This window comes from Marmota monax, unplaced genomic scaffold, assembly GCF_021218885.2.
Source record: "Marmota monax isolate L192 unplaced genomic scaffold, Marmota_monax_Labrador192_F-V1.1 WCK01_AAM20220418_F8-fsc00226, whole genome shotgun sequence".
NCBI classification, from domain to species: Eukaryota; Metazoa; Chordata; class Mammalia; order Rodentia; family Sciuridae; genus Marmota; species Marmota monax.
The window spans coordinates 185,292-210,328 of NW_026693142.1; the positions used below are offsets into that span (position 1 = coordinate 185,292).

The following is a 25,037-nucleotide window of genomic DNA, read 5'->3' on the forward strand; positions in this document are numbered from 1 at the left end:
AAAAAATCAACTGGAGAGTTCCCATGGGGCTAAACACAGGAGGGTGGTCAAGCTGGCCAGGTAGGAGGGACAGAGCCATGGTGTGGCTGGCCTGTCTAATATCCTGCACTTGTCACCTTGGTTTTCAGCTGCAGGGGCAAGCTATATGGGACCAGGGGCCAGGTTTGCATCCTGAGGTCCTGGGAACACGGCTGTAGATGCAGGAACTGTCAAGATGGCGAGTCTGTTCAGTTCTGCCCCCTCGGCTGTTTTTGCTATTGATGCTGCTACATGGGCAAAACGTACCGGGGAGGAGTCGGGGACACACGGCGCCCACACTGGCTTCACCGAGGGTCAAGTGGATCAAAAGAAGCCCCGACTCTCAACCATACTTGGGTCATCAAGGCAGAGTCTCGATTCCCCTCGAATCTCAAGGTGGATGCACAGTAACAGCCAGAGTCTGTAAAATAATCAAGAAGGACAGAAAGCTGGAGAAAAAGACAGAAAGCATCTCAGACCCCGTCACGCAGGTGCACGGAATCCAGCAGGAGAGAGAACAGGGCCATCGAGCAGGAGGCTGGGAGCAGGAGTGGGTGCAGGCGTTGGCAGTGTTGGGTGGCCGCGCCACACAGCAGCCTGGGCGGTGTGCAGGGCTCCTCAGGAGCCACCCACAGAGAAGAAACGTCGTGAGTCTTGGAGCATGCCCTCCTCGCACCCAGGACGGGTCAGGAAGCTGCTCTTCCATGCCCACGGTCTGGGGCATCAGACTGTCTGGAGACAGAAGAAACCAGAGAAAGTGAGATGGGCGTGGGCTGAGGGCTTGGGGCAAGAGTTCAGGCTAGAGCATAGAGAGGCGTGGACAGGAGTGGAGAGAAGCGTGGCCTCCAGACAGAAAAGATGAAGAGCCAGAGCAGACCTGTGTGTGGGACTGAGCAGGTCCAGCCCACCCAGAATGGGCTCGACTTGAAGGGGGAACACAGATGCCTTTGAAGGGTCACAGAAAGAAGGGTTTGGCCCGTGCCCTGCACTGGGTAATGGGGAGGCAGCCAGACGTTCCTTGGTTGCTCTTTTTTATAATCACGGGCTCCATCGCTGGTGGTGGGGAACAGGGTGTTTTGATCACGGTGCTCCCACCTGGCTGCCAGTTCCGGGAGCAGAGCCAAGTCCAGCTGAGTTGGTAGAACAAGCAGCTGGCTCAGTGGCTCAGCTCTGCTGTGCCCGAGTCTCCTGGTCTGTAGCACAGGGATAGTGATCAAGTCCGTCATAAGAGTGTGTGAGAATCACACGGGAAAGTCGTGTCAAGCACTCCAGCGGTTTCTGGCCACCGATGAGCACTCGGTAAACATTGCCATTATCCTCCTCACAGGTGCGCGCCGTTGGGGTACCTGTCAGAGTGAATCATGATTTATGCCAGAGGGTAATGGAAAATATTTATTTCAGTCATCTTCTTGTCTAGGTGGTGCCGGAGGGGATAATAAAAATAAAAACAGGCAGGCATTTTTTTCCCTTTGTTTGCAAGCATGATTTAGTTGATGAAATTAGATGTCTCTTCTGATCTATTTTCTCTGTCTTCCGACTGGAACACAAAAATCCCATCTAAATACAACCAAGGAAAGTCCCCATGGCTCACATGACCAGGCTCTAGATTCCTGTTGTGTTGATGGGAAGATGAGTTCAATGATTAAGGGTGAAATTCCCACATTACTAATGAATTTTTAGACATACGACAGGATCCTTACCCTTGGCGGAAACACTAACACATATATTTCTACTTTTTAAAATCTGAAGTGAGCAACATTGAGCAACGTGTACCCAGTGCCTCCTCAGCCCGTGCAGTCACCATTCCACTCTGTCTGAGTGACCACTTGAGGTGCGTGCCTCACGTAAGTGGAGTTAGGGAATGTGTGTCCTTTCATGATGGGTTCCAGGTAATGTGTCACAGCGGGCAAGTGCAACCTTGTGATCTGTTTATCCGGTCATCTGCTGATGGGCATTTGGGCTGTCCTCATGGGTATTTGGGCTATTCCTGGGTCTTGGCTATAGTGAAGAAGGCTTCGGGGGACACAGGAGTGCAGTTGTTGACTTCAGTTCTTCTGGATGACCGTAGGCTGTGGGACTGCAGACCCTGCGGCAGTCCTGAGCCAAGGCTTGAGCAGCCTCTGCCTGCTTTCCCGCTGGCTGCACCCACGGGCACATTCCTGCCAGCAGTGTAGGAGGCTGCTTTCTGTGTCTCGCCAACCTTTGTCACCTTTTTAAAATAATGACCATCCTAACTAGCTGAGGCGATACCTGCTATGGATTTAATTTTCACTTCTCTGAACCTGTTGGCCATTTGTCTATCTTTGGAAAAAAGCCTTGGCCCACGTTTCAGTGGAATCATCTGTTCTTTTGCCGACAAGTTGCAGTTCTTCCGTTTCTCGGAGATTAACCCCTTGCCAGACGCATGCTCTGCAATTGCTTTCTCTCATCCAGAGGCTGGCGTTTCGCTGTTGACGTTTCCTCTGTTATACTGAAGTTCTCGCCTGTCCATTTTTGCTTTTGTTGCTTGTGCTTTGGGGGTCACATCCAAGAAACCATTTCCTAGACCAGTGTCATGCACCTCCTAGGAGTTTCACAGTTTCCGTCTTTATCCTAAGTCCCTAATCCATTCTGAGATGTTCTGTGTATGGTGACGGGAGAGTCCTCTTTCATTATTTTGCATTAGTTTTCCCAACACCATGTTTCGAAGAGACTGTCCTTTCCCCATTGTGAGGCCTTGGCAGCACTCACTGGTAAAAGTTGGAAGATCAGGATGGAGACCAAAGCGGCAGCTCTTGTTGGACTGTGGAGCCTTTGTCAATCCGTCAGCCAAGAGAAGACATGAAAGTCCCCCAGAGGAAGAGAAGTAAAAGCACCTTTATTTGCTGACAGCATCATCTTCTATGCAGAAAACGGAAACTTTCTTATCCCCACATAATATTCTGCAGAGTTGAGCTCAGGGTAGAGGTCATTTGCCCACCAGGTAACAAGGTGGCCCTACCAGAGCTCTGGGTCCCTCCAAAGCCCCATAACTGCCTATTTCTGGTTTGATGGTGAATTTTCACTTGTCCACAGTGGAAGCATCCTTTTCTGGATGCCATCTTACAGTAGCCGAGTTACCTTGAACAAGCTACTTGAACTTTCTGAATCTTGGTTTCATCATCTCAAAATCAGGATTACAGGACCTGTACCCCAGGGATACTCAAAGGTTAAATGAGGTCTTCTAAAGTGGCTTATCCAAGTCCTGAGTCTAACATGGTAACAAAAGCTGAGCCTTATTCACCTGTGGAGATGGAGGAGGGAAGAGAAAGAGCAAGACTGAGGAAAGAGGTTCTTTCTGGTGAACTACAGGATTCGCTGCGTGTTCTCCTCCTGAGGAGGGCTTTTGACGCATGTCTTCACGGCTTCGCCCTGTGGGAGGTGGGAGCCCGGGCACACCCAGCCCCGTGCTCCACTCCCAGGTGCCCCGCAGCAGGTGCAAAACCTAGGGACTCACTTTCAGTGCCAGTGCCACTGTTAATCTTCCATCTTGGTAACCCCCACCCCAAGCTCTGCCTTTGAGATGTTCCCACCTGTGCCGGGGAGGCTTCTGCAGTTGTCTTTGCTGCCGGGATGTCTGCCTGACTTGCACTGCCCTCCACGACATCTGGGTGTTCAGCTTTGTGCCGCACACTGGCTCTGGCCACAGGTGGAGGTCCAGTATCCTGTGTCCGCCAGCTTGAGGGACAAGGCAGGAATGGCGGGTGGGCAAAGAGGCAGGACCTGCTCGTCACTATGGCTCTGCCTGCTGCCTCTGCAGCCCACGGGCGTCGTATGAGATGCAAACCTGGATACCAGTCCTGGTTCTCCTACAGGTGAGGGTACCGGAGTGCAGAGAAAACCTGAGGACTGGCCAGGGTTATGGCTACACGACGCAGTGCTTCTGCCGCCATCTGATGGGGCTCCACTCAAGTGCGTCTGTGCTTCAGAGGCCGCTCACCAGCACTGGTGGACACGGGGGCGACTCTGCCCTGCTCACGGAATCTCCCATCCAGAGCCCAGTGCTAGTTCCTCTAGAACCACCATACACCTCAAAGCCAGTCGACAGTGAACTTCAACAAAAAGTAGAGCAGAGTAATTGGAAGAGAAAACCATCAGGATGCATCTGAGGCCCTCGTGAGAATCAAGAGCTCATCCTCTTCCTCTTGCTCCCCCTGCCAGAGATGATATGCAGCTCAGAGCCCAGGCAGAGCAGGCCACCTGCTGTCACATCCTGATGGCCAAAGGCAAGGTCTACTCTTGAGGTCTGATGAACAGCTTAACTACCAAGTCAATTTAAAACATCAAATGTGAGTTCCTATGGCAAACGTCTACCTTTTACGAAACATTTAACAATCATACCCACTGCACATACCCACTCCTTCCCTATCGTATTTAAATATGGCGCATATGGTAAGATGTACACAGTGTAATTACTCAAATAGAACATAAAGTTGTTAAGTCTTTGGCTTAACTTAAACTTTCTTATCCAAAGAATTTAATAAAGAACAGTTGAATGAGGGAATGAACATGTATTCCCTGGAATAAAACCTTTGTTTCTGACTTTGTTTTGCAAAATCATCATATATTACCTTTAACTTCCTTACTTACGTCTGTTCTTTAGAACTCTTTGAACTCACCCCTTGCTGAAGAGTCAGGAAACAGTTGTTCTCTGGCCTTGACTGCTGAACCAGGCTCTCCTGAATTCGCTTTGTTGCGACTCATTGTTGATCATATTTTCTGATTCTCCAAGAAAACCTTCAGGTAGTCAGGTGACCTGATTAGCACGTGCTTTTCCTAGTCAGGCAGAACCTAAGGTGCTGTTCTGTGGTCACTTCTGAAGTCTTCTCTGTCTGCCCAGGATTCTGGCATCTCTCACCTCTGCCTCCCTTTAAAAACATAGCCAGTCGACGCATGGAACAGCCTCCTGGAAATGGTGACATTTCCATCTCTCTGGACTTGGCATAGTTTTTAATCCATCTGAACCTCTGTTTAACCAGGTTCTTCAAGTATTACTGTCTTTCCCAGAAGGTGACCTTGGAGGACAACTCTGAGAAAACAAGATAGTCGGGATTGAAAAAGATAAACATAACCCAACTCCAACTCCGACTGGGCCAAGGGCACATTCACTCCCCATTCTCAACCCTCCCCCCGTTCCTGGTCAGGGCAGAGCTCAGTGTGCAGCCCTGGGACTCTCCAAGGTCCTCCAGCTCCAATGGCCCTTCACCACTGGCCTTTACTATCTGTCGCACCAAGGTGAATCCACAGAATCAGTGCAGGGTCAACCAAAAATGTGGATTAAAAGGATTTCTTGCTTGGACTGTCAGAAACCTCACCAATCCAAGCATTCCCAAACATTTCATTTACTAGATCTATTAAGATATTTTGTTACTGATGCAAGACCACATATTTGTAAATCGTATCACAAATTAGTATTTCAAAGTAATTCCTAGGAGAGGTCTTCACATGAGATCTGCCTTTGCCTTTGAGGTTGTTAGAGATGTCCTTTTATGTTTTCTCCATTAAATACCAAATACTGAAGTCTCCGTCTTTTTCTCCTGCTATTTTATATTCCTAGTCAACACCTCAGTGTCTCCGTCTGTCCTGTAGGGTGAAGGGATCTGGGTCTGAGACTGGAGGTCAGAAGCCTTGCCATCCCACCTGACTGCATATTTCTGTAAAGAAGCTTCAGCGTGTGGGCTGAGACGTGGTTCAGTGGTGGAGCACTTGCTTAGCATGTGCAGGGCCCTGGGTTCAGTCCCCTGTGTCACAAAAAATCAAATAGAAAATTAAAAAGTTTATTTCTGTAAGAGATGCAGATTGCTCTCTTCCTCTACCTTCTCTTGCAAAGCTTTCTTCCCCCATTATTCAGCCTGACTTGAAACCTGCCAGCTCACTAATACATGCTTTTTGCAAAATGTGTGTCAAACGTCTCCATCTTGGAGCCACTCATGTTAGAGACGCTCGCTTCATGAACTTGCGTTAGCAGGCCATTTGGTGAGTCCAGACTGCCAGTGTGGGGGCTGGGAGCGTGCTGGGTGGATGGAGGAGGTCCAGGTGAGCAGACACATAGAGGAGCCACACGCAGGGTTCCGCCGGAGGAAGAGAGCCTGGCCAGGATTCTGCCCTGATAGAGAGTAGGATTTCCCAGCATGGTGGAGCCCCACCCTGGGTCCTGGGGCTGAGACGTGAAGGTGGCGTAATGTCTCTGGCAGATGGAGTCAGGGGCTAAGGCTGCTGTGATCTCTCCTCTTGAGAAACAGCAGTTTGGTTGAAGTTCAATTGGACAGAGAGGGGACACCCGAGTGCACATGTGGGGGAATCACGTGGAAGCCAGGGGAGGAGGAGACAAAAACCTGCATGGGACAGTAAGGCCAGTGTGTCTAGTGTCACACGTCACAGGTGGCCAGCTCTGCTCAGAACGAGTCACAGGAAGGCAAGGCCTTTGGTCAAGCAGCCAGAGTCCCTCTCTCCATCCTACCTGAGATGGCCGTGGAACAGCCCCCTGGAGGGGATTCCCTAGCTGTGTAAGGAGGTGAGGCTCCTGAAGGTGCTTCCTCGGGGCTCCCATGGAGACCCCTCATGAGGGGAGGAGCCTTCCTGCCACCCAAGTGGGGCACACACTCTGCTTCAGCCTCTGCCCATCTCCTAATGCACCCCCCGAGGCACGCACAGCTGCTTCTGCGTAAAAACTGCCCGCCTGTGGGGATAGTGACAAACTTCACAGCAGACGGTGACAATGAGGCCGACCCCATGTGACCTGGCGATGGCCTGGTCACCAGGTGATTGTGGTAGAAACTCAGAAGCACCAGGTCTCCAGCTGTGCTGCAGCCTTCTGTCACCAACCTGGGGTGCGTGGGGCCTCAGGATCTCCTTGTAGCTGTGTTCTGGGCTGGAGTTGGCCTAAGTGAGGTCCTGAGAGACTGGGAGGGGCAGTGAGTGGCAGCCGCTCTGCTCTGGAAGTCTCCTCCGTTACAGGTGCAGAGACACACGGTGGGCAGAGGGTCCCTGGACAGCTCCCTTTCCCTATGGCGGTCAGCCCTGCCAACCCACTGTGACCCCAGGGCCATTGATATTCACACTTGTCTCCAAGGCAGAACGGCCCCTCAGCAGACCTTCGCGGCCCACTGAGGAGGGCCCTTCCTGTAACGGGAATGTTCCCTAACACCCAGAGCTTCCCCCAGATCCAGCTCTGTGTAACACCTGAGGGCTCCAGGTGAGAGGTCAACATTGTCCTTCCCCTCAAAGGAGAGGTACTGGATCCCTGCAGGGGCACTGTAAGCCTATAGTGTAAAAACAGTAACACCTCAGATCCACAGCGCTAGAGGGGGAGACACACAAGCAACATGAAAAGACCAGGGGAGAAAGTGCCCCAAACAAACCAAGACACCACATTATTAGAATCCATGGCCAGCACAGCAGAAGGAGTGACAGAGAAGGAGTTCAGGAAGTACACAATTAAAATGTTCTGTGAATTAAAGGACGATATAAGAGAGCAGATACAGGCAGGAAAAGGTCATTTTGATGAAGAGCTACATAAGCAAATACAGGAAGCAAAAGATTACTTCAGTAGGGAGCTAGAGGTTCTTAAACAAACAAACAAACAAACAGAAATTCTTGAAAGAAACAAACAAATTAAAAGTTCAGTTGAAGCCATCACCAACAGATTAGACCTCTTGGAAGACAGGACTTCAGACAATGAAGACAAAATATATAATCTTGAAAAGAATGTGGACCACACAGTGAAAATGGTAACAACCATGAGCAGGACATTCAAGAAATATGGGACAGCCTAAAAAGACCAAATTTAAGAGTTATTGGGGTAGAGGGAGGCATAGAGTTCAACACCAAAGAAATGAATAATCTATTCAGCAAAATAATATCAGAAAATTTTCCAAACATGAAGAACAAATTGGAAAACCAAATTCAAGAGGCTTACAGGACACCAAATGTTCAAAATTACAAAGATCCACACCAAGTCACATTGTAATGAAAACACCTAACATACAGAATAAGGAGAGAATATTAAAAGCCATGAGGGAAGGAATCAGATTACATATGGGGGAAACTAATTAGGTTATGTACAGATTTTTGAACCCAGACTCTGAAAGCTAGAAGATCCTGCAACAACATATACCAGGCTCTGAAAGAAAATGGATGTCAACCAAGAATCTTGTATTCAGCACAACTAGGCTTTAGATTTCATGATGAAATAAAAACCTTCCATGATAAACAAAAGTTAAAAGAATTTGCAGCTAGAAAGCCTGCACTACAGAACATCCTCAGCATAATATTCTATGAAGAGGAAATGAAAAACAAGAATGAAAATCAGCAGAGGGAGGTATTACACTAAAGGAAAAGCTAATCAAAGGAAAAACCAAGTCAAGTTAAATAACAAAAATAAACAAAAATGGCTGGAAATACAAATCATGTCTCAATAATAACCCTGAATGTTAATGGCCTAAACTCACCAATCAAAAGACAGAGAGTAGCAGATCGGATTAAAAAAAAAAAAAACCAACAATATGCTGCCTTCAGGAGACTCATCTCATAGGAAAAGACATCCACAGACTGAAGGTGAAAGGTTGGGAAAAATCATACCACTCACATGGACTGTGGAAGCAAGCAGGGGTGTCCATCCTTGTATCAAATAAAGTAGACTTCAAGCTAAAGTTAATCAAAAGGGACAAAGAAGGACATTTCATACTCCTTAAGGGAACCATTCATCAACAATTATAAATATATATGCCCCAAACAATGGAGCATCTATTTTCATCAAACAAACTCTTCTCAAGTTCAGGAGTTAAATTGACCACAACACAATAATTCTGGGTGACTTTAACACACCTCTTTCACCACTGAATGGATCTTCCAAACAAAAACTTAACAAAGAAACTATAGAACTCAAAAATACAATCAATAACTTAGACTTAACTGGTATATATAGAGTATTTCATCCATCAACAAGCAGATACACTTTCTTCTCAGCAGCACATGGATCCTTCTCAAAAATAGACCATATATTATGCTACAAAGCAACTCTTAACAAATATAAAAAAGTAGAGATACTAACCTGCATTCTATCAGATCATAATGGAATGAAATTAGAAATCAATGAGAAAATAAAAAACATGAACTACTCCAACACATGGAGACTAAATAATATGCTACTGAATGAACAATGGGTTGCAAAAGACATCAGGGAGGAGATTAAAAAATTCTTAGAGGTAAATGAGAACACTGATACAACATATCAAAATCTCTGAAACACTATGAAGGCAGTACTAAGAGGAAAGTCCATTGTATGGAGTTCATTTCTTAAAAGAAAAGGTCAACAAATAAATGACCTAATACCAAATCTGAAAGCCCTAGAAAAAGAAGAACATTAGTAGAAGATAATTAAAACAATTAAAATCAGAGCGGAAATCAATGAAATTGAAGCAAAAGAAACAATTGGAAAAAATTGACAAAACAAAAAGTTGGTCCTTTGAAAAAATAAATAAAATGGCAATCCCTTAGCCATGCTAACAAAGAGAAGGAGAGAGAAAACTCAAATCACTAACATACATGGTGAAAAAGGAAATATCACAACAGACACTATAGAAATACAGAAGATAACTAGAAATTATTTTGAAAACTTGTACTCTAATAAAATAGAGAATATCAAAGTCATTGACAAATTTCTAGAGGCATCTGAGTTGCCCAGATTGAATCAGGATGATATACATAATTTAAACAGATCAATTTCAAGCAAGGAAATAGAAGACACCATCAGAAGCCTACCAACCAAGAAAAGCCCAGAATCAGATGGATATACAGCCGAGTTCTACAAGACCTATAAGGAAGAACTAATACCTATCCTCTAAAAATTATTTCATGAAATAGAAAAAGAGGAAGCACTTCCAAACTCATTCTATGAGGCCAATATCACCCTGATTCCAAAACCAGGCAAAGACACATCAAAGAAAGAAAACTTCAGACCAATATCTCTAATGAACATAGATGCAAAAATTTTCGATAAAATTCTGGCAAATTGAATTCAAAACATCAAAAAGATAGTGCACCACGATCAAGCAGGGTTCATTCCAGGGATGCAAGGTTGGTTCAATATACAGAAATCAAAAAATGTAATTCATCACATCAATATACTTAAAGATAAGAACCCTTTGATCATCTCAACTGATGCAGAAAATGCATTTGACAAAAATACAGCACCCTTTCATGTCCAAAACACTAGAAAAACTAGGGATAACAGGAACATATCTCAATGTCATAAAACCTCTCTATGCTAAACCCCAGGCAAACATTCTAAATGGAGTAAAATTGAAAGCATTCCCTCTAAACACCGGAACAATATAGGGATGCCCCCTCTCACCACTTCTATTTACCATAGTTCTTAAAACACTGGCCAGAGCAATTAGACAGATGAAAGAAATTAAACTGGTATGGATAAGAAAACAAGAACTCAAATTAGCACTATTTGCCAATGATATGATTCCATATCTAAAAGATGCAAAAAATTCCACCAGAAAATTTCTAGAACTAGTAAAAAATGAATTCAGCAAAGTAGCAGGATACAAAATCAACACCTATAAATCAAAGGCATTTCTGTGTATCAGTGACAAATCCTCTGAAAGGGAAACAAGGAAAACTACTCTATTTTTAATAACCTCAAAAAAAAATAAATAAAATACTTGGGAATCATCCTAATGAAAGAGGTAAAAGACCTCTACAGTGAAAACTACAGCATGCTAAAGAAAGAAATTAAAGAAGAACTTAGAAGATGGAAAGATCTCTCTTGTTATTGGATAGGCAGAATTAATATTATCAATATGACCATACTACCAAAGACACTGTATAGATTTAAAGTAATTCCAATCAAAATCCCAATGACATTCTTCTTAGAAAAAGTAGTCATGAAATTCATCTGGAAAAATAAGAGACCCAGAACAGCTAAAGCAATCCTTAGCAGGAAGAGTGAAGCAGATGGCATCACTATACCACACCTCAAACTATATTACAGAGCAATAGTAACAAAAACAGCATGGTATTGGCACCAACATAGACTGGTAGACCAATGGTACAGAATAGAAGACACAGAGACTAACCCACATAATTATAGTTATCTTATATTAAAGTGTGCCCAAAACATACATTGGAGAAAAGACAGCCTCTTCAACAAATGGTGCTAGAAAACTGGAACTCCATATACAACAAAATGAAATCAAACCCCTATTTCTTGCCATGCACAAAACTTAAAGTGGATCAAAGACCTGGAAATTAAACCAGAGACACTGTGCCTATTAGAAGAATAAGTAGGCCCGAATATTTATCATGTGGGATTAGGCCCCAACTTCCTTAATAAGACTCCTATAGTACAAGAATTAAAATCAAGAATCAATAAATGGGATGGAATCAAACTAAAAAGCTTCTTCTCACCAAAAGAAACAATCTGTGAGGTGAACAGAGAGCCTACAGAATGGGAGCAAATTTTCACCACACACACATCAGATAGAGAGCTAAACACCCAAAATACAAATAACCCAATCAATAAATGGGACCTCTCAGAAGATTATATACAATCAGTCAACAAATATATGAAAAAATGCTCAACATCTCTAGCAATTAGAGAAAAGCAAATCAAAACTATTCTAAGATTTCATGTCACTCTAGTCAGAATGGCAGTTATTAAGAATATAAACAATAGTAAGTGTTGGTGAGGATGTGGGAAGAAAGGCACACTCATACACTGCTGGTGCAAACACTCTGGAAAGCAGTATGGAGGTTCCTTAAAAAGCTTGGAATGGATCCTCCATTTGACCCAGCTATCCCACTACTCAGTTTATACCAAAACAGCATACTACAGGGACAGCCACATCAATGTTTATAGCTGCACAATTCACAACAGCTAAACTGTGGAACCAACCTAGATGCCCTTCAGTAGATGAATGGATAAAGAAAATGTGAGATATATATATAATGGGATATTACTCAGAAATAAAAGAGAATAAAATCATGGCATTTGTAGGTGAATGGATGGTGTTGGAGAATATTATGCTAAGTGAAGTTAGCCAATCCCCCAAAAACAAATGCCGAATGTTTCCTCTGGTATAAGGAGGCTGATTCATAGTGGGGTTGGGAGGGGGAGCATGGGAGGATTAGATGAACTCTAGATAGGGCAAAGGGGAGGGAACGGAAGGGAGGAGCATGGGGGTAGGAAATATGGTGGAATGAGATGGACATTACCCTAAGTACATGTATGAAGACACAAATGGTTTAAATATACTTTAAATACAATGAGAGATATGAAAAATTGTGCTCTCTATGTAATGTGAATTGTCATGCATTCTACTGTCATATATAACAAATTAGAATTAAAAATAAATTTTAAAAAAGACTGTGCCTTGAACTAAAAATTAAAGAGTTACTTATAATAGTGGAAGATCATCAGGTATAAAAATCTCCTGACTTATAAGTTCAACATACCAATAAAATATATTTTATGTTATAAATACATTTATAAAATAAATGTTTCATATTGCAAAGTAGCTTTCTGAGCACTGAATACAGTTGGTGGCAGGTGGTGTGTATGAGGAACACTGGGATCCTGGGGACTGCAAGGAAGTCATCCTGGATTCCCGGAAAGCTCCACAGGGGCCATCCAGCAAAGGGCCATCACCTCATTGTTGTCAAGAACCGACTTGGGGTGTTTGGGATTTCTCTGCTGCTTCCCTGTTCCCTGTTGCCTTTAGTTTATTTCTTATTGTTTCTTCCCTCTCCTTGGTTGGGGCTCATTGTCATCCTGCTAGTTGATTAAGGTGATTGGCTCCAGATCTTTCTCCTTTCCTAATAAGAGTGAGCACCTGCATAGTTCTCCCTCTGGGCTGCATCCACTGCATCCCGTAGTCTCGGCATTTCTGTTCCCTTGTGTCTTCCTCTGTGCCCTTGGCTGTTTCTAAGGGTGTTTGTTATTTAACATCTGCATCTTCCAGTCTCCATCTGTTACTGACGCCCAGAACCTTCCACAGAAGGTTCTGTGATCACAGAAGATGCGCTGGGTGATTCGACTCTGCTCTACGATGACTGGGATGGGTTTTGTGGCCTGATGTGTGGCGTCTCCTGGGGAGTGGTCCATGAACAGTGGGGGTGTGCAGTCTGTTGGTGTCCGTCAGGTCCACAGCACACCTGGGTTGTCACTTAGGTGTCCTGGACAGGGCGGGCTGCCGCTGTGCCAACAGTGACACCAGAAACGCACCTGGTCCTCTTCTGTCCTGACACCACACTGTCGGTTCCCATTTCAGAAACAAGCGAGTAGTACCTGAGCATCCCTTAAAATGGCCGCCACACAGAGACCTTCCACCTGACGCTCTTCTCCAATTCTGGTAACTGCTGAAAATACACAGGAGGCACAATGACCATTTCATCTTACTTTCTGTTTAATGTGATCTACACACATGCACCTAGAGCTAAGGAAGGACACAGCTTCAGAACAATGAGCTCCCTTCTCTAGGACCATGTGGATGTGGTCTGAAGGTGATCATCCAGGGCCCAGAGGCTTACGGCATGATTGGGAAAGACTTCCCGTCCCAGGGCCTCCATTCACCACCCCTGGGATACTGAGCGTGCACCTGCCTGTGCACGTTGGTGCAGTGATCAGAGGCAGTGGGGGTGGGGGCTGGAGCTGTGAGGTGGAAGATCAAGCACCCCCTGGCCTAGATCCAGAGCTCACGGAGGAGCAAACACAAGAGCCAGACATGATCAGGGAAGAGAAGAGGCGGCTCACAAGCTTGTGGCAGGATCTCAGAACGGCTCATTTTAGCAAATACAACTTCCATCTATTCTATAAAATGAGCACAGGCCATTGGAAGGAGATGGGAATTAAAAGCATGTCACTGACTGGGGGGATGACCTTGGGCTTGTTTCTCAGCCCCCTTGAACCTGTTTCTCCATCTGTGGATGATAGTGTTCCCTGGAATGTGTTTAATGACTGATTGGCACAGTATCATAAAGCGTCCATTGTGGGACCTGGACCTCTGTGATAACGGCACCCTAGCCCAGTGGAGTCCCCTAAGAGTGGGGCCCTATGCTGTGGTTGTGTTTCACCCTACTGTCTATCAGACCCCTCCCTCTGCCCATCAGACCTGCCCTGCTCTCTCGACCATCACTGTCCATCTCTGACCCTCTGGCCCACCTTGATTCCCCCCAGTGCTGCTGAGTGGGCCTTGGGCTAGCACCACAGCAGCAGGCACAGATGTCCCTGCTCTCCTGTCCAGCAATCAAAAGTGTATCAGAGGGTGAAACCTGGACCCAGGGACACCTTGGGGTCATTGGTGATGGAGAATGGAGCTGAGGGAAGCAGAGTGTGGGCTCCAGCTCACAGGTGGCCCTCAAGATCCGTAGACTTCTGCTCAGCCTGTGTCCAGTGAGGATATCAGGACATAGCCGTCTGTTCCTGTGCCCTGGTCCCCGAGGCCTGAGTGCTTCTTCCTTGAAGACCAACTTTGGGGCTTCTTTGGAAACAGTCCTATAAATTACCATATTTGTTCTAAATTCGATGAACACTCAGTCTTAAAGCTCCTTCATAAGCATTTGATTCGCATTTACAGAGAGGTATTTGATCTTAAAATGGCCAGGGACCTAGCTCATTTCCAATAATAGTGGATGGGGTTTTGTAAGCGGGGATCGTGGCCATTTCCTGTCTAATGGACATTATTCTGCTCCCTGACCGAGCCCTGGTCCTCCGCTATGGCTGCTCGGATTGCTCATCAAAATGCGGTGGGTGTGCTGGACGCATGGCAGGGTGAGGGGTGTCCTGCCTTGGAGGGTGCCTCCCTCAGCAAGCATGGCTGGTGCCCAAGGGGCTCAGGAGCCAGCAGGGGCCAGGGACCAGGACGGTGGTACTGGCCTCCAGGGATGGCCCCGCAGTGAGCTTCTTGCTCCCTCGTCTCCCGTGCCCCACCAGGTTCAGTTTCCTTGTCCTCAGGAGGAGCACGCAGGTGTGAGGTGGAGGGAGGGCTGGGAGACATGCTCTTCCACAGGGTAGCAGAGCTGCCTCCTGCACAGAGGCTCACGCTGGAGTAGAGGATGAGGAACCAGTTTGGGGGCCAGCTGGGAACAGGGGGAGGAGGCAGAGAGGGAGGATGAGAGGGAGGCTGAGTCTTCAGAGAGGACATGGCTAAAGTAGCCAAGGTGGGAGAGTGTGTGGCTCTTCTCGGGATGGTGAGAGGACCTCTGGCCGAGGCAGCAGCTGTGCACTGGCATCGGAGGCATGAGCCGGTCAGAACTGGAGAGGGACCAACTGCTTTATCCTAATGGCCCTGGGAGACCATGACGTATTTTAAGCCATGAAGGTAGAACACAGTTGTCCCAGAACATATTCAAAGCAAAATGGCAAGTGGCATTTCCCATTGGATTTGGTTAACGGGTTGGGGAAGGATCCTGAGAGCATCAGTGCTGTGGCCGGCCTTCCTTCCTTCCTCCCTCCCTCCCTCCCTCCCTCCCTCTCTCCCTTCCTTCCCTCCCTCCCTCCCTCCCTAGGGATTGAACCCAGGGGCACTTTTTAAGTTTTTATTTAGAGACAGGGTCTTGCTGAGTTGCTTAGGACCTTGCTAACTTGCTGAGGCTGGTTTTGAACTCATGATCCTCCTGCCTCAGCCTCTGGAGCAGTTTGGATAGCAGGTGTGTGCCACGGCTCCCGGCAGTGCTGTGGCTTTTGGAGCATGTTGCTGAATATTGGTTGCGATTTCTGTGACTGAGGCGCTCAGTGAAGAACACAGTCAAGGTGAGCGCTCGGGCCTGTGGAGCTGGGGTGCCTGGGAAATGCCTAAGTAGCAAAGCCAGCCGCATGGATGTGGAGCACGAGGAAAGACCGAGAGGAGAAGTGAAACCGAGAGCGGTTAGCAGGCAAATAAGGTTGGTTGGAGCCAAGTCACGAATAATTAATTACATCAGGAAGGAAATGCAGATCAAAAAAAAAAAAAAGAGGGGGCCCCTAGGCAATCTGGGGAGAAGGCTGAGGGGTGCAGAGAGGCTGAGGACCTGCAGGGGGGAATGTTATGCCCCAGCAGCAGCTGAAGTGGGGACGCCTCGCTGGTCATGCAACACGGGGTTCAGAGCCATTGCTGGGAGCAGTTCACTAGTCGTGGATGAGGAAGCCAGTTAGCGTGGACCCCACGGTGCATGGAGTGAGGGAGTGAGGCCCTCAACTGCAGAGTGAGGACTCCTGCTGTGGAGAGAAGCCAGGATCATGGCAGGACGCCCTAAGGGACCAACCAGGGCAGGAAATCCTCACCCTAAAGTCTTCAGATTCTGCTTGCTTCTCTCTGTGGCCTGCCTGCATGGCTGACATTTCCAGTGAATAGCGAACCTTGCGTGCATGTCTGCTAAGTGCGACGTGGTCACACAAAGAACCTCGCTGTGAAACATGAGCGCACAGTGAGCAGGGGCTTAGCATGACCGCTGCAGAGCAGCCTTTCCCCGGAAGGCTCTGGGGCACAAATGTCAAATGGACAATCAGTTCCCGCAACAGGGCCACTTCCACTGAGGTCCTGCTTCTGACCCACGGCAGGGGAGCGCACGCGCTGGTCCTTTTACCAGTGGACCAGTGTGGCTTTGTGCTGTCCTGGCTTTCTTCTGTTGGGCGTGCTAGGTGAGGGGGCTCCTTGGGTTTCAGCTGGAAGAAGGAACAGGTCACGGACTTGCTTTACAGAGGAGAACGCGGGGCCTGGAATCGACGGGACCCCTCAGCAGAGCCACAGGTTGCCAGGGGCGTCTCCCTGCTGGTTCATTTCCACTCTGACACCAGTGTGGCTGGCTTTGTGGGACTCAGCTGTCAGTGTCCGGTTGGTTTTGCTCTAGGAATCCAGTGAACCCTGCCACCGGGAGAACTGAACGGTGGTTCTCACACAGGAACAGCCGGGCTCCCGACTCCAACTTTTATTCCACTCACAGAATGCTCACGGGGAACAGAATTCCCACCTGGAACACCAAACCCGGAGTGTGTTAGAGGAAGGGCTGTTGTCATCAAGACAAGCACTTGGCCCTGGTCATTGAACTTGGTGAAATTTCCAACTTCTTGAGATCCATTTTGGTTTGGAGAGACGTAGCAAACCTGTCTAGAAACCCTCAGTTTACAACCATGTGGGTCAATAGGACTTACCAGACTCACTGAGCAAATGTCCAGCCGTAAAAGGGCTGTATATGATACTAAACTGAGTTAGTGTGAGGAGAAAAGGGCCTGTAAATGGAGTGACCACATAGCTTATCATCCAAATGGGCGAAGGAGAGAGGGAAGGTGGACATTAATATTTATGTAAAACTTCAAGCGATCTGTCCAAGCTGTAGCCTAGGTCAGCCCTGGGACAAGCCAGGGTGTACTGTCACCTTATCAGGGTTTCACATTTGCTAGGAACATTTGAGAAATGCTAATCTTCCTTGATGTGACAGGAGGGACCAGGATACTGTCCTCTCGGTACATCAGTGAAACTCGTCAGGGTTTTGTGTTTAAGGTCAACAGGAGTGTCATGTTCAGGACTGTCCAACACTGTGACATTATACATAAAATTTGGGGAGCTCTCCTGCCTTGTATCACCTTTCTGGTCCACGTGCTTCTATTGGAATCCACACATGGAAATGGGCTTGTGTCCTGCTCAGAGCAGAGGGATGGTCTTCCAGCATAGGTGAAGAGCATGCAGGTGTGAAATGGAGAGCGGCCCTGGCTACGAGCCTGACCCAGTTAGCTGCTGAGGTGCTGATGTCACCCACAAAGACCAGTTCACAGGTCCCTGGTTCCTACTCACCTTCACGGACGGTCATCACCTCTCAAGCTAATAAATGATTTTTCCTAAATTCATCTGCTCTTCTCATCCCTCTGCCTTGGAGAATTCGAAGACTTGGGTCCTGGAGTTAGAGTTAAAATCATTACCTCTTCCTCTTTTTCTTTGGAATTTCACTACTTTCAAAAAATCCTGTGTGTATTGCTGCACACTGATGTGATGCTAATCTCATAGTCACATTAACTATGATTGATGTGATTTGGGCACTTGGTCCTGAGTTATGTTGTTTCAAAGCACTTAGATTAAAACCACAAAGTCAAAAACAAGCTAATTCCAATGACTGCTGTGGATATTTTAGGAAAATACTCACCAAGAGAAAAGTGTTGTCAAAACATACCAGGTTTTTCTCCTGCCAGGAAGACATCACATTTATTTTGGGTGCAGAAAAAAATAGAGTTAAAGTCTTTGAAGAGGAAATGGAGTTGCCAGAAAGGTTTTGCTCACACTGGAGGAGAGCACGCTTCCACACAAGATGTGGACATGGGTGACCCCTGCTTTGAGGACTCCTATTGGCCACTGCCTCTGCCCTCCTGGCTGTCCCTGGGTACAAGGACTGTGTCACGAGGAGAGCTCTTGCCAGGTTAGAGAATGGTCCTTTCCATTGACTCACGTGCCTAATGAGGGCCAGATTGTGACCTGTTCCTCTCCAAGTTTGAAGGCGATGCTCCCTCTCTGAAGCTCTTCTTTGTGGGTCCCTCATTTTGTGGTTTCTCTGGCAGCAGGCTGAGCCACATCTGCAGCCCCCTACGGTTTGTTTAAGTGCATGAGTTTGAACTCCAGGAGAGGCTGAAATGAGCCATGGGCACTCTAGACCAAGGATGTTGGCTGTTCAATTGAAAGGAACTCAGCACCTCCGCCAGCAGCTGGCTCTCGGGACTCTGGGCCAAAGGCAACCTCAGCAGGGACCCCACCCTGGTTTTTACTGTGGGTCTCCTCCCTGAACCTGGGACGTATAACTCAGAATCCTTCATCAGCATTAAGCAATTAGCCAAGGGAGACTCTCCCACAGTATTTAGCTCAGTTGCTCCTTGGTGACTCACCTGGGGTGTCCACCGTGATCAGCAGGAAAGGGCAGAGCCGAGCCCCTGAGCCATGCCTCTTCTCTGGCTCCTTGAGGACATTGTGTTGCATCGTGACACCCTCACCACCCCCAGACACAGCCAGCAGGGCAGCCCTTTCTGGCAGCGTGCGTCTCAGACTCCTCCCCACACACGGTAGACGCCTTCCCAGCCTGGAAACCGCAAGACCAGGAAGATGGTGGAGGCTGGGAGGGAGCCTCATGGCCACCCCTCCAGTCCCTTCCCTGGAGTCAGAGTGTCCCACCTTAACAGGGGACTTCATCAGCGCCCTCCTGCGGCTGGGTTGGAGAGCCCTCCATGGCGCCACTCTCAGGCGGGGCGCCACAGGGCCAGGGTTAGTGCCACAGTTGGCTGAGTCACTTCTCCAGACAAAGCTGCTGGGCAGAAAGTGCAGGTGGCCCAGCGGGTCCCTCCTCTTGGAGCTCGCTCCCCCAGGCTTCCCCTCTGAAAGCATAAGCCGTGTTCTAAGAGGACACTGAGGCTGGGGCTGGGGCTGGACACGCCTCCCACTTCCTGGGGTCATTCCACAGCCACCGCCCAAAATGATCCTGATGGAACTTGGGAGGAAACAAGGCTGGGCCTCTCGGGAGAGCCATTTCCTCATCTGTAGAGTCTGCTGCAATGTCTACCCCAGGGTCATTACACACGTCACATGAAAGGGGCGCGCGTGTGTCCTGGAAGCGTGTCTGCGGGTCTCCTTTGAAGTCATCTGTGAGCGCTGGATGCCGTGAGGCAAGCTCCGTCCAGGTCGCCCTCGTTTTCTCCTGGAGCTCACCTGGGCGCCGACGGATGCGTCATCTCCTGTGTTGGCCTGAGCTCCAGCTGCAGGTGTGACAGCTGTGTACCCCCGGGTCTCACACCACGGGTGGAGGGTGCAGTGTCCCAGGACTGTCCTCTGGGGTGAGCAGCAGAATGAGCCTCTGTCCCCTGTGCCTGCAAGACTGACCAGTCTGGACACCAAGTCTGAGGGCAGCTTCTCAGCGTGGATGAGGTCAAGCACGGAGGGGCTGTGTGAGAGGGGTGGACAGGACGGGCCAGGTGCCGCAGACGAGGTCGTGCTCAGTGGCTTCGCCCCCTGGAACACGCTGCCTGAAGAGAACTGTTTGTCAGATGTAGCAAGAGTCAGCGTGAGCCTGAAGGGCAGCAAGTGTTGCAGATGGAGCCAGGGTGCTGGCCCCATGAGGGGCCGTCAGGAGTGGGTCGGGGAGACTAGGGGAAGCGTGACGTTCCCAGGTCTCACCTTCAAGGGCGACGGGGCTGCGTGGTGAGATCCGTTTCCCATCAGTTCCACAGAATGTTTGAAGATGCGGCGGGGAAACCGTGATCAAGCAGTGCTGTGAACTCTGGGTTCTGTGCAGGGGGAGTCGCTTGCTTATCATAAGACTTAGAGGCCATTTCAGGCTGACTTGGACTCTCCAATGGCCCCAGAGGGGATGTGACATGCAAGGTGGCCCAAACTGATGTGGCCATGACATCTCATGTCTGAGGAAGGAAGTTCTGTTCTGACTGGTCACACACAGGACCTGTGCTGACAGCTCAACTGGATCATCTCAAAGGCCTTTAGCCCTGGACATTCTCGGGCTGTGACTGCATAGGGGACATAGGGGACCTGTCAAAGGTGCGTATTGCTAAATCCCATGCTCAGCATGATTAGGAAGGCCGCTCGGAAAAGGTCCTCTCCTCAGCTTCCTCCTACCTTGTGTTCTGTGATGATAATGTGCATCAAAAAAAGTTATCAAAATTCTGTTTGGAGAATACTGGATTAACAGAGTGTTGGATAAAATCAATAATTGGAAGAGTAAGGGACTTTTACTAATGTTGGCTATAGGGATAAAACATGGAGCGCTGTTGCTTATGTAAATGAGGATAGTTTGAAGAACTGTCCTGGGGGCCCTTTGGACTCTGGTTCCTGTGTGTCTAGTGCAAAGTCTAAAGGAAAGTAGGACAGTCTCCTGAAACTTTACTCAAATTCTAATTATGAAAGAAATTAGTTAAATTCATAAATTGTGTACTCCTCTGCAAAGTTAAATATTAGCTTGAAAATATAGAAAGAAATTGGATTTTTTCATTTTTGCATTTTTATATGCACACATTTTTCCTCCCAAGTAAAATTTATTCTTAAATGACAAATCTGGCGGGTGGTGCAGCGTGGGGTCCAGCCGGGCTCCCCTGCCCTGAGTCTCTCCCAGGCAGGAGAAGCGTCTCCGTTGCCCTGTGCTTTGCCTCTCACAGAGCTCTTGAGACAGGAGCGCTGGGCTGGCCTCCCCACAGCCATCTTTGTCTTTGACCCGCTGTGGACAGTGGCCTGACCTGCTGGGTTGGTGCTGGCTGAACACTGAGTTCTGCGTCCCCTGGGCCTGCTAAATGTACTCTGTGGAATTCGAGTGAAGGTTTTGATGTCTTAAGAGACCCGAGTAACCCACTGAGGTCATTCCCAGCACTCAGCCTGGCTGAGCCCTGGGGACAACCCGTGACCAGCCCACCACAGGCCCTCCACTCCGCCCTGCCCCGGGCTGCAGCCTGCAGCTGGACTTCCAGCTCCTTCCTGTCCTTCCCGATGCCCCCACTCTCGAAGGCCGCCCCATACCCTGGCCACCCCTCCCGCAGGCCCTCCTTCTGCTTCGAGTCTTGCTGAGCTCCTGTGCCCGCATCTCCTGGTTGGCTTCCTATTCCCCATGCAGGAACGGAGACCCCTCCGCCCGGGGCCCCACCTGGCCTCCCTCCCTCTGCTGCCCACCACTCCACACAGGTGCACAGCAGGCTCTGCCCGCCCCCCAGCGAGTCACTGTGACTTTGTCCTGCGCTGTCACCACTTGCTCTTCCCAGAGGGCCTTTCCCACACTTCTGCGCCCTCCCAGACCTGCCCGTCTTGCCCTCCGCCCTGTCTCCCTGCTCTGTGGGGAGGGATGCTCTTCTGCAGCACACTGCGCTGTTCACGTCCCTGTGTTGGAACGTCTCTCCCTGGTCTGCAAACTTAGGTGGGACAGGAGGGTCCTCAGGATAGTCGTCCTCACTGGGACTGATGTGGACATACAATGAAAGTTAGCTCTGGGCTGGGGTTCTGTTCCTCTCCTTATTTCATCTTTAAGTCTTTTTTATCATTCCTCACAGAAACAGGTTCAGAGAAGTCCAATACTACCCCCAAGGTCACACAGCCACTCACCAGCAGGGCGGAGACTGTACTTCTCCTTCCTCTTCTCCCCCCAGCTGTCGTGTCCAGTCCTGAGTGACAGCTGAGCAATGTTCAGGGGAGCTCCAGGGGTGTCTCTGGGTAGATCTGAAGGGCTCTCTGCCATGACCAGCTTCCTTCATCAGGAGATCTAAAGACACGGCAAGGAAGTGGCCACAGTATGCTCTTCCTCAGGGGCTGTGAGCCAGGGAGGGGAGACGGCGAGAAAGTTCCTTGAAATCCCATACGGGGTGACTGCAGTCAGGCACCATGCCCAGAAGTGCCCGGGGAACACAGGAAGGCCACTCTCCTGCGACTTCCTAATTTCAGAGTGTTTGAACAACCTGGAGTTAATCAAAGAATAGATAAAAATGCCAAGGTGGGGCTGTTCCAAACTGGCAGCAGGCTCCCCACTGCACCTGGGATAGAGGCGGTTATTTTGGGGAGGGCACACTCTCATGAACTCAGTGACTCATTCTCCTGGCACAGACCTGGCATGATCCCAGGGAGGCAGGAGGCCAACACTGTGGCACCACGGGGCCATATGAGTCTCCACAGGCTGCATCAGCCTCCTGTGGCCTCTACTAATTAGGTTCACACCTCTGCCCAGCATCCTGTTACTGCAGTGAGACTCACACACGGGAAGACCTTCAAAGCCGGTTTGTAAAGTCACGCCCAAAAGTTCAAAAAAGCTAATTCAGTTTGACACTGCCGTGCTGCCACTCAGTGTGGTCTTTGAATTTAGAAACACTTCCTCCCCCAGCAGGCAGTCCACCTGTGAATCAGTGAGACACGCAGCTTTCCCATGTCACTTGGAACACCAAACGTGCAAAGAAAGAACTGCTTCCCCCCACACACACACTGTGTGTCCACCAGACATTCTTTTTTTCTTTGGGCTGAAACTTTCTAGCATAGTCACCGTGAGGAGTCATCATAATCTTAGTCTAGAATTGTCCAGAAGTATGACATCATGTGCACTCCTGGCCCTTCCTTTACCACGTCCTCACATTCATCTGTGGATCCTTGCTCTGGGAGGTAGTGAGTGGGGAGAGCACCAGCCTGTGGTGTGGGGTTGCCCAAGGAGAAAGAGACACTGTGATACAATGCCTGACCCCAGAAGTACTCCTTCCTGCTGGGCCCCTTCACACAGCTAGGTTCTGATCCGTCCTAGCACAGGTTCTGGCTCCACGGTCCTGATAGCTCCATGAGGTCAAATATGTTGGGAATCCAGTGGTGTGTGGCTCTGATCTCTTCCTCAGGAAGTCTTGACAATTCTGGCCTCTGCATCAGCCCTGGCTTCCTGTTACATGATTACTATATGCACACACTTCCTGTGCGTGCCACTTACATGAATACTTACATGGGTTCACACTTCCTGTGAGTGGACACTTCCTATAAATGCATGCTTCTATGAGCCCACATTTCCTGTGAGCACACACTTCCTGTAAATCCATGCTTCCCTGTGCCCACACTTCCTGTGAGTGACACTTCCTGTGATCTCACATTTCCTGTGAGTACCCCTTCCTGTGAGTGCCACTTCCTTGAGCCCACACTTCCTGTGATCTCACATTTCCTGTGAGTACCTCTTCCTGTGCGTGCATACTTCCTGTAAATGCATGTGTTCTTGAGTCCACACTTCCTGTGAGTGCATCTACTTCCTGTGGGTGCACACTTCTCTGAGTGCACACTTCCTATAAACGCATACATCAGGAGCCCGCACTTCTGTGAGCTCACATTTCATGTGAGTACTTCTTCCTGTGAGTGCATGCTTCTTGTAAATGCGTGCTTCCCTGAGCCCACACTTCTGTGAGTGCTACTTCTGTGATGGTACAGTCCCTGGGCGTCCTGGTGGTCTGTGAGCACTTCTTCACTTCTTCCTTATTACTCATACACTGCAGACCTAGTGAACTGCTTTTGGAAATCTCCATCATAATTATTCAAAGGCAGTTTTCTGGAGGAAGGTAAAAAACACTAAAATGTTAATACTAGAACTTTGAAACTTTATGAAAAGAAAATCTGCATCAAACCAATAATTTAGGTTAAGAGTCCTGGAAAATTAATCTGCAAACATATCCTAATGGTAAGTGACTTGAAAAATAATATTACTCCAGTTGGTATGGTCTATAAAAATCCACCCCCCTCAGCATAGTCCACTTGCAAAACTGCTCAGTGAAAATGTGTTGCACCTGTAAACAGAGCTTGAAGAAACGCCGTCTTGGCACAGTGAGAGTCCACTCAGAACCCTGCAAGGACCTGGGAAGAGAACCTTAGGGAGGCATCCTGTGAACCTCAAGTCCCTCCTTACAGCTTCCTGAGAGTATCTTATCATCCCCCACATTGTCTATCAGAATGAGGAGATGACCAGGAAATTGCCTTCATTCCTCCGAGAGGGTCTCCTAGGCCCTCTTATGTGACCCTCTGAACTCCTCAAGTCTGCCTCTGACCTGGAGAATTCTCTGCTGGAAGCCAGTCCTCTTCCCAGCCAGAATCTGTCCCTCTCCACTGCCTGTAAGTGCCTTCCTCCCTAAAATGCAGCCAGACCACGTGAGGCCTGCTCCAGGGATGTCATATGGAACCTGGGAACATGAAGGGACCTCGGAGATGGCCAGTCAAGTCAGTGCCCCCCACCCCCACCCCTGATGAAAAGTGGCATTTCTGCTCAGGAGTAAAATCAGTGAAGATGGGACTGCAGTGAGAAGCACACACCACAGAGCTGACATCGTTACTGGGTCAGGAGTTCTTCTATCTGAGCCCAGGGTGTCCCAGAGAAAAAGACCAATATTCTGAACCGCCAGCCTGGCTTCTGCTCCCAGCCAGTGTCTTTGAATCCTTACCTCTTCCTTGCAAATGATTTTTTTTTTTTATGAACAGAGAATATGTGGACCTGACTGTTTTCCTTACTCTCTCAGAAGTTCATTAACAGCCTATGCGCACACCAGT

General features: G+C 48.4%; 1 protein-coding gene across 2 annotated transcripts in view; it reads left to right on the forward strand.

Moving 5' to 3' along the window:
* The window catches only part of Dpp6 (dipeptidyl peptidase like 6), a 734,784-nt gene that overhangs the window by 178,738 nt on the left and 531,009 nt on the right, over positions 1-25,037 (forward strand). The window lies entirely within an intron of this gene.